This window comes from Lygodium microphyllum, chromosome 11 (genome assembly GCF_053477565.2).
Source record: "Lygodium microphyllum isolate KBCC chromosome 11, Lygodium_microphyllum_v1.1.10, whole genome shotgun sequence".
NCBI lineage: Eukaryota > Viridiplantae > Streptophyta > Polypodiopsida > Schizaeales > Lygodiaceae > Lygodium > Lygodium microphyllum.
Window position 1 is genome coordinate 63,244,244 of NC_141145.1, and position 16,157 is coordinate 63,260,400.

Genomic DNA, 16,157 nt, shown 5'->3' on the forward strand with positions numbered 1-16,157 from the left:
ACTTTATATCCTTTGCTCCACCATATAAGTTTCCCTTGATGGTATCTCTGCTCCAGATATGGGTGCTCCAAATAAGAAATTAACTGCCCCATCAACCAGCTTTAAGCTCTTTTGCAGGTCTCAAGTCAGCCCTAGCATGGATCTGCAATGCATTTTCCATGTTAGCATGCTCAGAAATAATAAGGTTTAATATTATTAAGATTAACCTTATTTTTGAATTCTACTCCCTGCTACAGATCAGCTAGTAGAGCCGTAGACCTATTTTTCCCTATCCTAACAATCTTGTAGGGGCCATCCCATCTAGGTTCCAGCTTCCCTAGAAACAACTCCCTATGCGCACAACTGATTTCCCTTTTTTAAAGGTATATTTCTTCTCTTTAAGGTCATGCAACTGCTTCATCTGACGTTTAGCTACCTCCTGGTGTAATAAGCTCTACAATTTCAGTTTATCCAAGTGGGCTATGGTCGTTAAACGTTCAAAGAGTGCATCCTCATGTCCCAAAGAGTGGTTAATTGCAAACCATATGGTTGGTAACTCGATTTCGAGGGGTAACACACACCCTTCCCCATAAACTAATTTAAATGGAGTATGGCCGGTAGCTTGCTTAAACATTGTATTGTACGCCCATACTGCCATATACAACTTCTTGTCCTAGTCTCGTTTCTTCTCAGAGACTATTTTAGACAAGATACCCACAATAGCTGCTTATTAGTACTCTCAACTTGCCCGTTGGCTTGCAGATTATAGGGGGTCGTTTTGTTGTGCTTGATTTTCCAAGCTTCAGTCAGGCTTTTGATCACTTTATTCAAAAAATGGGTCCCACGGTCCGACACTAGTTCCTTCGGTGGACCGAAACAGCAGATAATCTTCTCTAAAAGAAAACTTGCAGTCTCTTTTGCATTGTCCTGTCTCGTCGCCCGCGCTTCTGACCATTTTGTGAAATAATCAATTGCTACTATAATGTACCTCTTCTGAGTAGTACACGACGGGGTGATAGGATCCACAAAGTCAATGCCCCACTTCTCAAATGGAAGGATAGCCATAATAGGCGTAAGTGGGCGTTTCCTATTCTTTCTGCTATCATGTCTTTGATAGGTATCACATCTCTTAACATACTCAAAGGAATCTTGGAAGATGGACGGCCACTAATATCCAGCTCTTAAAGCTTTCTGTGCCATCAACCGTCCAACAAAGTGCCCTCCACACGCAGAGTCATGGCTCTCTTCCAAGATGAAAGGAACCTCATTAGGCATCACACATCGGCGATAGATATCATCAACACCCTGCCGATATAGTGTCCCTGCGATCAAGGAAAACTTCAAAGCCTATTGTTTGATTTTCCTCTTTTCAAATTTTGATAAACCAGCTCCAGTCTCTCCCGTTGATAGATAATGCGTGATAGCAGCATACCAAGATAGAATAGAAGCTATATCAATGTTAAACATTTCTTCAATATCACTTCCTTCAACCAAAGTCTCTTTCGGCTCCCCGAAATCCACAAGGCATTCCACAATACCCTGCAACCTCGGTGGCTTACTCTTAATTTCATAATCAAACTCGTGCAAAGTGATTAACCACTTTGCCAAATGATCAGGCGGTTGCAGCTTGTTCATAAGCAATCTAAGCCCTTCCGCCTTCGTATAGAAAACTACCTTCTCATAGAGGATGTAGTGCCTGAATTTTTTAGTTGCAAAGACCATCGCAAGGCACAACTTCTCCATGTAGGTGTAGTTAATTTCTAATATGCCCAATTTTTGACTAGCAAAAGCTATCGGATGATACCACTTTTCCTCCCAGATTTGGGATAAACAGCAAACTGATACTATGCATGGTGGCTGCTGAAAATATGTAAAATACCTCGCCTCTTTTAGGTGCTTTTACTAGCTCCTGTTTCACATCCTCGAAAGCTACCTTACAAGGGTCGCTCCATACAAATAGATAGCTAAAGGATAATAAGTTCATTAGTGGCAACGTCCTTTCTGCCAAGGCATTTATAAACCTCCGATAGTAACCTATCGATGACAGAAAGCTATGTACCTCTTTCGGAGTGTGTGGTGGAATCATAGCGACTATAACCTTGATCTTTTCAGGGTCAGTTGCTATCCCTACTGAATTGACCACATGGCCTATCAATAGCCCATAAGGCACTCCAAAGACACTCTTCCGTGGATTAAGAGTGATACAAAATTATCTGGGGAGATGTCACCAAAGGTCTTGTTTGCTGTTCGTTGCCATGATCCAGGTGCATTGCACAAACCAAAGGCCATCACATGATACACAAAAGTACCAAAGACAGTAATGAAAGTTGTTTTCAAATTGTCCTCCTAATTGCCATTTGGTTGTAACCCACAGAGCAATTCATAAACGAATATATTTTCCTACCCGCTAATTGATCCAAAATATGGTCAATAAATGGCAACGAGTAGTAATCCTTAACCGTTTGCTTATTCAGCTCTCTAAAATCTACACATAGTCGAATTTGGTTGTTTTTCTTCTTCCTGATAACAACTGGTGAACACCATTCTGTGTGCTGTATAGGGAAGATTAAACCAACTTTTCGTAACTTCTCTAACTCCTCAAACAGCTCGTCCCTCAATTCAAAAGGCATACGCCTTACCTTCTGACGCACAGGACGACTGCCTTCTTTTACAGGAATAGTATGAACAACCACGCTGGGAGGAATGCCTCTCAACTCGTCATAACTCTAAGTAAAGATATCGCGGAATTCTTGAATCAAGGACACATAATCCTCCCTTTTTGCTGAACTGAGCATTGAACCTAATTTAATTGTCCATGAATCATTTTGCATGCCAAGGTCCAACTCAATCACATCCGCGTCTCTTATCCTATCTTGTGGCTCTATCGACTTATTTAGAGTTATCTGATAAATATCCTCTGTAGTGGACCCCTCTTTAGATTCATCACTGGATGATGTCTCATTACTAGATGGATCATCTGCTGTCTCTAATTCAGTAGAGGATAAAGGAGCTCTCTCACTCTGAGGAGACTCAGGGTAAGCATCGACTATTACTCGATTAGCACCTCTACCTAGAACCACTCGATCGGCGGGTATATCGACTTGGTAGTCTGTTCGTAAGATCCAAGGCCTACCTAGCAAAACTTGATAGCTAGGACATCTGCAAATCTTATCACCCTAAAGTCCAAGAAGCATTCTACACTTGCAACTCTAACATGGACTTTAGTAACACAACCTTCTGGTTGCCTTAGACTATCATCAGCCATTCTAAGAAGGGTGGAGCTATCTTTTTGGATGCCTAGACCCAACCTCTCCATCAACTATGAACTCATGATATTGATGGAGGACCCAGTGTCTACAATAGCATACTCCACTAGTATTCCATCCACGTATGCTGGAACCCTACGACAATTCTTTTCAGCATGATCAAACCAATCTTCCCCTACTCGTGCTATGCCCAAAGGTTCTACAATATACCCAATACGCAGGATCTTCTTGAATTCCTTGTGTACTCCTGGAGATAATTTAATCAACTGTAAAAGAACTTGCTAAATCAAAATCATGATAGGTAGCCAAAGCTCTCTTTTCTCGCCAAACCATTCTTTCTTTTCTCGGGACCGGCTTTGATGCTTCTCTTTTAGCTCTTGCCTTCTTTCTTGGCACTTCCTCATCCTTCTTAGGATCAACTTTCTGGCCTTAGAGCTCCACCTTCCATGCCAGGATTCAAGACTTGTGTCCCCTTATCCCCTTGCTTAGGGTTTTCCTCGATCGGTTTTACATTATCTTTATCAACCTCTTTAGCCTTTTGGCCTCTTGTCACAGCTCGTAGGTTAGAGGTTTCAGCGGCATTGACACGTATAGCCTCAATAAGGTTGACTCAATTGCCTTGTGGCACTTCTATAATGGTCTTTCCCCTTTGCAGTATTTGTCTTGGTCCATCATTTTGGTGGAGGTTATTATCTTGCGCTCTATGATTCACTGGACCTGGCTGTTTACTCCCTTGTTGGAGGGAACTAATCTTACTCCAATAGGTAGCGGCTAAGTGGCCCAAATTCCCACAAATATCACATTTAACATTTGGACAGTTTCTAGGGAAATGTTGTCTGCCACACCACTTACAACTGAATCTTGAGGGACCACCCTCTTCAGGGCGTCGACTCCCTATCAGATTCTGCTGCTTCTTCAAGAAATTGACGTCAACAGCTATTTGCCGATATTGTTCAGAAATCATGTCGGTGTAGTGCTTCATCATATCCTTAACTTCGCCAAGGACATTAGATACACTCGACTCATAGCCTTGATCGTCTATCCGTCATTTCATTGGCCTAACAATCTGATTGGACATTGCTTGTTGACTCATAGGAACAACATTAGGGTTCGAAACTTGGCCTCCAACATTTGGTGGAGCCAACTGACTAGCCATAGGCATAGTCACCCTGGGAGGAGCTGGCAGCAGAGGTACATTTTGAACCATGCTTCCTCTCCCATTAGGGTTATTCATAGGCATCCCTTGACTTCCATTCATCAATGGTAAATTTCCTCTAGGTACTAAACCCGCATTAAGATTTATTCGAGAAGGGTAGGCCGTTTGTAATCATGACTCTACTCCTTCTGCCCGCGCGATGGCGGTGTCTATATCAGCCAAAGCCACACTGCTCGATTGTACCTAAATATTGAAATCCAATCCATGCAAGAAGTATTGCAATTGGGTAGTTGACGGAATAGGAATGTAAGTTTGTAACTTACGAAACACTTCCTTAAGCTTCTTAGCATAGGCTTTCACATTCTCATGGGGGTCTTGGCGTGTTATATTCAAAACACGCAACCAGTATTGGCCACCTCTTTCAGGGGCATATTCTCCTCGAAAGCTGCATAAAATTGGTCGATTGTGGTTATGGTTCCAATCTCTATGTATGATACCATACCGCAGCCCTTCCTTTTAATGTCATGTTAAAGAACATCATAAGATGTCCCTCATCTTGGATGCGGTAATTAAACATTAATCTTTGGAATTCAAAAATGTGAAACTCTGCATCTTCTTCGGCTAACCCATTAAAAATGGGCAAAGGAACTCCTAAAGCTAGCAGATTCGGCGTCCCCGCAGGAATTGCAATGGGTTGTGCCATGACGACAATCGGATTGACAATAGGGGTTTGGACTGATGGAATCACACCCCCACTTAAAGTGGGTTGACTTGGTGGAAGAGAGGAAGAACTTGCGCTTCCTCTTGCACCTAAAGGACTATGTGCAGTAGTTGGGTTACTAAAACCACTGCCTTATATGCGTATCAGGCTACTCCTTTGAGGAGAATATCGACTTACAATATCCAACCGCCGTCTAGCCCTCTCAGCACGTTCTGCTTTTTGTATTTTGGCTTGATGGTCCTTCTTAGAGGACATAAACCAACGTTTTGGTCCCTAAAAACCCTAGATTCGAGAACCACCACTTGTTGGCAGTTCTCGGCAGATGCACCATTGATGGGACCTCAAATGGGCTGGCACTGGCTATGGCACTAGCCGGACCTCATGCTCATAACAGACAAACACACCCTCACGGCCTCGCGGGCTAGGAGTGTCTATCTACTGCTAAAGGACAAACTGCCCTAAAGTCTAATCTATGCATTTATAGTTTTATAGTTTTGTAGTCCAACGTTTCCCTTTCTATAAACTCCACAGAGGGAGAACCCATATACATTGGCAATAAAAACCACAATAATCACATGCATGGGAAGCAACCTCTCGGTAGAAACACCGCGGCCCCACTATAGCTCTCCTACATCGCAGGGATTAGCCCCTTGATGCGCTGCTCAAAATATAAAACAAACGAACAAACTCCACTCTTCATTTTCGAAAGTAATCCAGGAGATATACCATGTTTCCTCACCAAATAATCCCACAAGAGACGAACGTCTATCCTACGGCTTAGGATGCCTTTCCACACTCAAGCATGGGTCATTGTCATTGAAAACAGGTGCTATGCATCCAATTTTTTTATTCTGATACCATGATCATCATGCACATGCAAAGATGAATGATTCTAAAGTGCTCAAATATAATTTTAAATCAGAAACATGTGATGTGCACAATCAGGCTTTTCAATGCATTTACTAACCCGTTGTGGCGATGTAAGGATAGCACCGAGATAACACTCGTGCTACTATCCTCTTAATTAACATACCACAAACTCTATGACATGATGTGCATCAAAAAATCAACAACAATCAGCACGCAAATCACACCATTCTAACATCCCAACCCCCTACGTTTAGGTATTGCTTTCGTTGCATAGGTGTAGAGGTTGATTTTGTCATGTTTTGATGTATAGAAAGTGATAAATCACAAACTTTGACAAGGAGATAGGGCAAACTAAGGCCAAACCTCATGCTTTGCCACTACTATACATCCACAAACAATCATTATATTTTTCCAAGACGTATTTCTATTTTTTTTTCTTATTTTTTTATTTTCTTGATTTATTTGGCAATAAAATATACTATTTTTTGGTTTTTCTTATTCCAATTATTTCAACATACTAACATTCAATTTATCTTCCATTTTTCCCCCATGGGAACACCTTTCCCCCACCCGAAACAGAAAAACTATCATTTTACCACTTAAAAATCGCATTTCGAGTTTACGAGAATTAAATAAAGCATGCAAATCATTGCAAAACTAGAATTTTCTGATACACAACAATTAATCATGATGCAAATAGCACTCACACAAATTTTCATCAAATAAGAATATAATTATCATCATAAACTATAAAAAATCCTTCATTTTCTTCATAAAAATGGTCATACCGTGTTTTTACGTAACCGAAGATGCCTTGAATGACTGCATAACCAGCAAATGGAGCCTCCATTGCTCTCAATCCAATGGTGCACTTCAATCTTAAGCATCTCCACTAATCTTCATCACCATTTCCTTCATTCTCCTTCTCAGATTCCTCCTTCAAGATGGTACACATGAACAGCCCATAGAGAAGAGAGAGAGGGAGGAGAGAGAAATACTAGAATCTACTTTCTTCATCTGAACAGCCATTCCTCGCACGAAGACCGGTGATATCATCAGCCAAGAGGGAGAAGTTGAGGGGTATCATCGGTTAGATAGGTTGTATTCAGCCTGACAATCATGATCATGATGAGGAGGGCACAATTTTTGGCCGTGCAAACGTTGCCATGCTCCACCACGTTTTGCTCACGCCTTCTTCACAAAAAATTGAGGGGGGGCTAGAATTCCAAAGGGCACCCCCCCTTTGGTCCAAGTTGTGGCTACCCTTTCAAATCTTGCCCATCTTGTGGCTTCTTCCTCATTCGGACTCCATTTCGAGCTCTGAAAAATTCTGCGCATCTGGCTTGGCATCCTGCACTAACTGGCAGCTCCTGACATCCCACATGGCACTCAAAAAAATTATTAAAAAATCCACAAGTGTCGCTCAAGTGCCTTTTAAATGATGTCTTTCACTTGGTGCTTAAAATCATCCTAGCTGCAATCGCCGCCTTTGATGTTAAATATTTTTCCCCTAAATTTCAGATTTTTTGGCAATTTTTAGGCACATCCCAGGCTTAAAACTCTACTTTCACTCAATAGGAGCATTACTCACATGGTTTTGATCCTTATCATGTACCATAAGACAATATTGACTCTAAAGTGTCTTATAGGAGGTAAGTAGCATCCAATAGCGATATTATGAGCATCATAAGAGCATTGGAATTCAACAATTCAACTACTCACACGCTTGACACGATTGATGTGTTGGCATAGGCACTTATGGAGTTTGATGTAACCATGATGGCAGCTGAAGTGATAGGTGCCATTCGAATAGAACGAACACATTTGACATCTCATGTGGATTAGTTGGTACAACCATGCATTTTGGAAGCTCTCATCAATCTTTATGGTAATATTGTTTTGCAAGAGGGTTTAGAGCATGTACATGACAAGTATATGTTGGTTGTATCAATTGCCATGGCTGATGTAGTAGTTCAACAAGACTTATTGCAAGCATTGCTAACTATGTATAGCAATGAGTATAGCCAATCACTCTCTCATGGACACCAATACCTATATGGACAGCAATATGACTATGAGTAGTATTCGTGTACTTCTCAACCATATGCTTCTCAAGAGTACCATGGACAACATTCATGTACTTCTTAGCCATATGCTTCTCATGAGTACCATGGACAACAATATGATTATTCTATTGCTGATCTATATAGTAATGATGCGGGAAATATTATGTCTAAAACTCGTAAAGCTCAACAATTAATTAGTGATTAGATCATAAAATTACATGCTCAAGGGTTATGTTATAGATGCGTTGAACAGATGTATTTTAATCACAAAGACATACGTAGAGCAAATAATGCAAGGATATTTGTGGTATTTTAATATTTAGATGAAGAGGATAAAGACAATCATGTTGAAGACAATTTTAATGATGATCAAGAGGAAGATAAAGGGTTTACAGTTGTAGCCTATGAAGTTTTTGATGAGGAAGACCATGACCATGGGCTTCTATTTGATTCAGTTGCTCATGCTTTTGTGGATCCATTCGTACATGTATATTATTTCATGAGTGATGACATCTCTGATTTGGTAGTCATGATGCATGGATGGGATTACCTTTCCTTTTGAACCAAGAGGTTAAGGGATGACTTCACTCTCTGTATGGACTAACATTACGTTGGGAATGATGTCCTTACCTTCAAGAATTTTGAGACAATATCATGCTAACTAGTGGGCTTTGTTTCATTGCAAAATAGATCTTTGTTTTGTACCAGATTTAATGTTGAATTAATGACAAAGATATGTGAGTCATATGGACTGAAAGCACTTAATGAGAGCTTTGTCAGGAGTTATAGCATGTCTGATTTAGATCCGCCAATCCAAAGTTATTACAGACTTAGTACAATGAGGTTTGCACTGGACAACATAGAGTCTCCATCTGGGAGGAGCTTTAAATGGTGACATTTTGGTCCAAGATTTCATTTTCATATTTCCTAATGTTTGTCAATGCTTTGTACTTGATTCTCAACCCTCTATTTGTACTTATTTCGTGGATCCTTGAAGATTAGGCCAAGTTATTTTAGTCCATGTAGAGTACTCTACCCCTTTTCACCACTTGGCAATTTGTAATAAGTCCTATTTTTGTTTTTGAGGATAAAAACATCCGAATGGGGATGAAATGTAAGAACTGAATTAGGGGCATATAAAAGGTCAAAAGCCACATGTATAGGTAATCAATTTTTACATGATAATACAACTTTGTCCTTCTTCTCTCTCTAGCTCCTCCTATCCTTTCATGGCTTCCAACCATCTCTCTTCTTCTTCCCAGTCTTTCTCTCTCCTATTCTAGTATTTCTCTCTCCTCATCACTCTCTTTCTCTCACTTTTGCACTTCTTCTTCTCTCTCTTTTGCGGTATTCTCTCTCCTCTTTCTCTCTCTCTAATTCACTTCTTGACACACACACTTGGAAATAGAAAACTTAGATAAGCTAAGTTTATATTTGCATTGGTATCATATGATTATTTGCTTTAGTTATGATGTTCTTTCTTGGTATAAAATCTAATGGTATATAAACTTTGTTTATGTTTCACATGCCATGTAGTTATCCAACCCAATACATCTATGTAGTTGACATTTCTTTGGAAGACAAGGTAGTTCATATGAACATTGAAGATAGAAAAGACAATATTTATCGAGTGATTTTAGATGAGGTCAGTCAAATACACAAAGAAGATAAAGAACCATCCATCGCAATGGATGACACAACTAGAGATACATAACTTTTTCTCTTTCTTTTGTTGTTGTTGCAAAGTCTCTTACCAACAACATACTATGATAGCACTATTGTTATGCTCTAAGCAAGTTTCATATCTTTAAGAAAATTTAGGACTTAGACCATCAGAGCTTATACACAAGCATAAATTTTAAATTGTAGATCAATCATCTCAAATGAAATGTCAATATATTTACAACAAAGATATCCAAGGTGGACAATTTTGTAATGTCTTTGATATCTATCACATTTTCTATTACAATACTTCTAACCTCAATGATGCTTGATCGTAGGTAAGATAGGCAATGTGTCCTTGAACTCTAACATGATTTGGGATAATCAAAGTGCAAAAAACTTGTGTATGTGAGAAAATGAAAAAGCATAGCCTTACCAAGATGAAATGCCACATCATCATGTGTAAGTTTTATATATTTCTTTGGAGGCTAGTTATGTTTGAGTTTTCCATAGAACTAGATAAGTACATTGACACTTTTTTAAGGACATTATCCTTATGGAAAAGAGGATATTTTCATCTCTTTTTGCAATGCACATGCACTGGAAATGTGTGGAAGAAGATGCACAAATGGCACATACAATAGGTTCCTAATTTCCACTACTATTGAGCTAGGTCATATGGTGCTCAGTATTACATTGTTGAGGAATATAGTTGCCTTCAAAAGGTTTGGTGTAGAACCAAATAATCTTTAGAGGAGTAAGTAGAAGAGTTTTGCCAAATTTTCTAAAAAAGGATGAGAAGAAATGTTGTGTTATTGAGTGACCACTTAATTTAAGCTAAATTTATTTGATGATCACTTCCCACAAATTATATCTTGTTTCAGACTATTTGTAATCTTCCATAAAGTGTATATCCTTAACATGAATAATAGTAATTCCATAGTATGAAATGTGGGGAACTAAATTCCTTAGTTGTGTGGTTTACAATTCCCTACTATGCTAGGTGGGAAATGGGATTCCCTAGTTATATGGCCTAAAAATCCCTAGTTTGAGATGTGGGGAATAAAATTCCATGGTTATATATAAGGAAATCATACATGCATTCCTAGGATTCCCTACCATGAGATGTGGGGAATGTAATTTTCTAGTTATACATAGAGAATCCATATATACATACCTAGGAAAAATTAGAGAATTTCCCACATTTCAAGAGTTTTCCTACTAAGGAATTGTTCAAAAGCTCCTTGTGTGGTACTTGGAGATTTAGTGCATGTACTCATTGAAAGTTGTTTCAAACCATTTTTTGCTCAAGGGCTTTTGAAAAACTTTAAAAATTCATTTTCTTGTGATATTGCAATAATACACCATAGAATGTTCATGGATTGCATGTTCTTATGACATTGTGTGGTTGAGAAGAAAAAATTCCAAATCGGAAACATTTATTGTGTAGTTACTATTTTATTTGAGAAGCGGATCTTTTAAAGAAAAAAAGCACCTAAGCTTCAACATCTCTCTTTTTTCTTTTCTTTTGGTAGAGGGCATAAACTCACTAAGTATCTCTTGTCTGATTCCCCCCTTTACTCTTGGCTTGTACTAGCTTGGTGCTATCTCTTTTTGATTAACAATATGAATGAAATATTTAATGCATGCACTCTTTCTAGTATAAATTATTGAAAGAGATTTGTGCTTTGTGACTTGGTAAAAGAATAACACAAGGTTATTAGGATCTTGCGTTGTTTTGATTGAATTGAATGGAGCTTGTGTTCACCAAATTGGAAATAATAAGAGTGTCTTTATTGCATGTAGATGAAAGCATCATTTCAAGGGAAGTATTCTACTAAACTATTGTCTTGAAATTTAGTGCTAGCTCATTCATTACTTTGTAAAATAGTAACAAAAGGTTGTTCTAATCTTGTGTCATTTGATTGAATTGTGTGAAGCTTGTGTGTTCACCAAATTGGAAACAATAAAAGTGTCCTTAGTGCAGGTAGATGAAAACATCGATTTAAGGGAAACTTTCTACTAGATCCTTGTCTTGAAATTCGATGTTTTTTCATTCATTAGGATCTTGTAGTTGTGAAGGACTTCTTGGGTCCATTGAGTTGTGGAAATAAAATAAGAATACACTTACTTTAAGTTTAAACATTTGTAGGTGTTATGAGCAGCTAGTTGCTTGATTATGAGTTGTTTCTTTCATGGTGCTTAGTTTTTTAAGTTGGATTTGATAAGCAATACAAAAATTTAGTTGGAAGAGTGCACAAATTTTCTTTGGAATAATAAGTTTTGAAAGGGAGATGGAGTTGTGATGTGAGGGAAGAGAAATCAATTTTGAGTGATGCAATGAGTTACAAAGAGGCATAGTCTCAATGCTAGATTTCCTTATTGCTAGGTTCTAGTTTGAGTTTGTCCCATTCAGTTCAATCCATAGTCAAGGTCTATTGGAACCATTTGCACTCCTTTGCATGACAATGTCGAGTTGTGAGTAGTATTTTCATTGTCCATTTCATGTACAATATATTTTTTGGTGCCCCCATTAAGCAACGTTGTAAGACCTTGACTAGATACTTGGATTAGCCTTGGACCCAACATAATTTCTTATTTATTCCTTAAGCTTCCTGAAACTAAGACAATCCCAAAGGTTCATATAGAGAGGTTGGAGCTCAATTGCAACATGCAAAGGATCATAGACCCCACCATAAATCTTCAAATTGTAAGATATGTATTGTGGCATGAGGGTCATAATTGGATAGATGACTACAAGAAATAATTAAATCAACAAGACCCAATAGACCCATAGAGTATGAGGTAGCAAAACAAGCATTCCTAAAGAGATTCAAGGGAATGAAAGCCTCACAAGACCTAGGGATGAAGATAGAGCTTTGCAAGTGAGAGGAATGACAAACTATAGACATATTTTTATTAGAATATGAAAGATTATGGGATTGATGGAACACTTTTCTTTGAATGCAAGAAAGGGTAAGAAACATGCTAAAGATTAAATATTTTGTAAAAAAATTTAACGGAAGGTGAGAATAAAGCTAAAGATAAAGAAGTCTAGCACTTCTAAAAAGAGAATAAGGATTATAGGTTAGAAATAAAAAATGATGAAAATTGAAGGAAAGGGAGACACAAGAGAGAAGATAAAAAAATACAAAAATTGAAAGGAAAGGGGGACACAAGAGAGAAGAGAAAAAAGTACAAAAATTGAAAGGAAAAGGGGACACAAGAGAGTATAAAGTTAGAGATTAAGGAGCCGAACACTTTTCAAGAGTTAGTAAGGATCACACTTGAGGAACAAAAAAGATATGAAAATTGAAGAAAAAGGAGATAGAAGAGAAACCAAGAGAGTAAAAGTAGCAAATTGAGTACAAAGAGAGAAGGTGGGATAATAATTCACTATAGGGGAATAAAATAATATTGATACTCATTAATGATGGTTTTTGTTGGTGTTACTATTTAGAATGCTATTAGTGTCTCTATTGGTATTGGCAATAGTGATGCCATATTGTGGTGGAAGAGAAAACGTTGAAATAGTGGTGATGTCATGATTGTTTCTTGAGAGAGAGAAAGGAAGAGAGGGAGAAGGGCTAAAGGAGAAGGAGAGAGTAGGAGAGAAGAGAGCAAGAGAGTTAGAGAGAGCGAGAACTTGAAGAAGGAGCTTGGTAAAAAAGAGCACACAAAGGAGAAGGAGAAGGAAAATACTACAAAGGAAAGAGTATGAAAGAGATAGAGAATACCACAAAGAAGAGCTTCAAAGGAACAAGCATGTGTCTTCAAGCCTCTAGGTAGGCCCTTTCCTCCTTCCCTTCTTCTTTCCTCTAGATTGTCTTTATGGGAGATACATATATAAAGTCAAAGAGAGAGAGAGAGAGAGAGAGAGAGAGAGAGAGAGAGAGAGAGAGAGAGAGAGAGAGAGAGAGAGAGAGAGAGAGAGAGAGAGAGAGAGAGAGAGAGAGAGAGAGAGAGAGAGAGAGAGAGAGAGAGAGAGAGAGAGAGAGAGAGAGAGAGAGAGAGAGAGAGAGAGAGATCTTCTGAGGCCAAAATTGACCTATGAGACAAAATCATGTACAATGTTGATTGTCATTGGACATCAAAATGTGAGGTGTTGGAGTATGGTCATCAATGATATATTATAAAGGAAGCTAAGGTGGTGTACAAGACAAAATGGTGCTCATGTAGGGTACAAAGGGAGGATGAGATAGTACATGGCTAGCTATGTAAAGACCCATTTAGGAATATTGGCACTCATTCAAGTGCCATTTTCAAAGCCACCTTTTCAAATAAGGGCAATTCTTATAGGTACATTACATATTTTATAATAGTTTAACATATGCTCATCACCCTCATCCTAAGTCTAGATTGGATGGCAAGCCTAATTGATATGTCTCATTACTCTTTTTGACCATAAATATTTAGAATACACATAAAGATAACAAAATGTAGAGACATGTTATTTTTTTACTATTGCTATGTTAATCTCAAAGTTCTTAAAACTATAAACAACATGACACATGTATAGTTGGAAAATCATAATAGTCTCATTTACTAGGTCCAAAACAAACTAAAGCAACCTAACTGGTTTGGATTTCTTATAGAAAGAAAAAATATAAATTTATAGTTAGTATGACATTGAAATATATAAAGACTTTCTTATTAACAATGAACATCTCATAAAAATATCAAAATTTTTGAAGGTGTTATCTACATACCAATACATAAATTAAGATTATAATGAAATGCATTATCACTTCTTGCAAGAAAGTATTCCACCTCCTATCTTATTATTGATATAATATAATCCAAGAACCACAAGATATTTACATTAGAAAAATGACATTTTCAAAATCAATCTCATCTTTAAAAAACATTTTACATAATCCAAAACTATATAAACAATTTTAAATAACTGGTAAAAAATTAAGTTTACTTTTGTGGAGTGACTAAGAGAGTGTGTATATGTGCATACTTGTATGTGTCTATGTGTAAAATCTGAGTAATGACATATTGATCACTCATATTTCGTATGGATAATATTCTCTTTATTAGGAGCTTAGCTTGCTTCACAATAAGCCTTTTTTGTGGCGCATAATCTTGAAACTCCTTGTGAACAAAGGCTTTCTTAATTTGATTGGATTTTCTAGAACATATTATAGGATTTTAAAGAGCATTTAGTGGACCCTTATGTTTTTGAACATGAATATAATGACTAGATGCACATGAGCTTGAATCATAAAAATGAACATCATGGAGCTCTTCTACTAAGAATCAATTAGTGAAGCTTTGCCATTCCTCTACAACATCTTGGAAATATTTGTAATATCGATGGCCCTTTGTTGACAAGAAGTTGACCAAAACTATCAAACTATTTCATTTTTTTGATGTCATTTGTTTCCTTCAGTCAAAGAAAGTAAGATAACAATTCCAAGCACAAAATGTCATTTGATTGACAAACAAACGAATGAGGGAAAATTCCATTGTCCTCTAGATTTATGTACCCTTTGAATGGAGTATCATCAATGAGAAGCGTGTTCTTTGTTTTGCATGTTTTTTGATATTGATTCCAAGCTTTTAAAAGAGGTTTAACCATGGCATGAGCTTTTGGCTTATTTGGTCTATACACTTTTTTAAGTGAGTGTCTATAACAATCCTCTTGAATCCAAATGGTAAAAAAAGAATAGATATTGCAAGTATGATTCTCCAAAATATTAATATATGATTTGACATTCTTTTACAAAGTAGTAGACCGTATCCCAACATGAAAATGTTTGAAGAGCTCATTGAAAAATGTGGCATAACCATTTCAAAGAATAATTGTTACGTTTCCATCCCTAATTTGTGTGCAACTTGTACTTGTAGAGGGCTTGGTATCCTTATGCAATAAGATTCCATTCAAATAAAGTATGAGTACATGTCTTTGTATCATGACTTCTTTATGTAAACTATGTGCATAGCATTAAAAAAACCAAGAATAGTGTAAGAAATATTATATAGATAAGTTGAATTTAGTTGTTTCATCTCAATTATGATACTAATAGACTTCTACTAGCTCTCAATAATGTAGTTGATATTACATACATCAGCCATAGTAGTATATTGATTTTTTCTTTTCTCCCTCTATTTCTTGCATCCTAATTGTTTGAGCTGAAAATACCATAACACTTTTAATATTTGTTACATATTCTCTAGTTCTATTTTTATGGGTGTAAATTTTGGATTCACTTTTATGCCATTAAACTCTTAAGTATAACAAACCAAGATAAGAATGATCAAAGAATGTTTTATTATTGAAACTTCCATAGTATACATAGAAGAATGAGGGGATCTTCTAAAAAATGAAAATTGTAAATGGTTATTGGTCTCAAGAAATTACTGAGTCAAGCTTTTTTTATAGAATTGACTAGAGGTTTGTTGATAAGATTATTTTGATATATTGATCA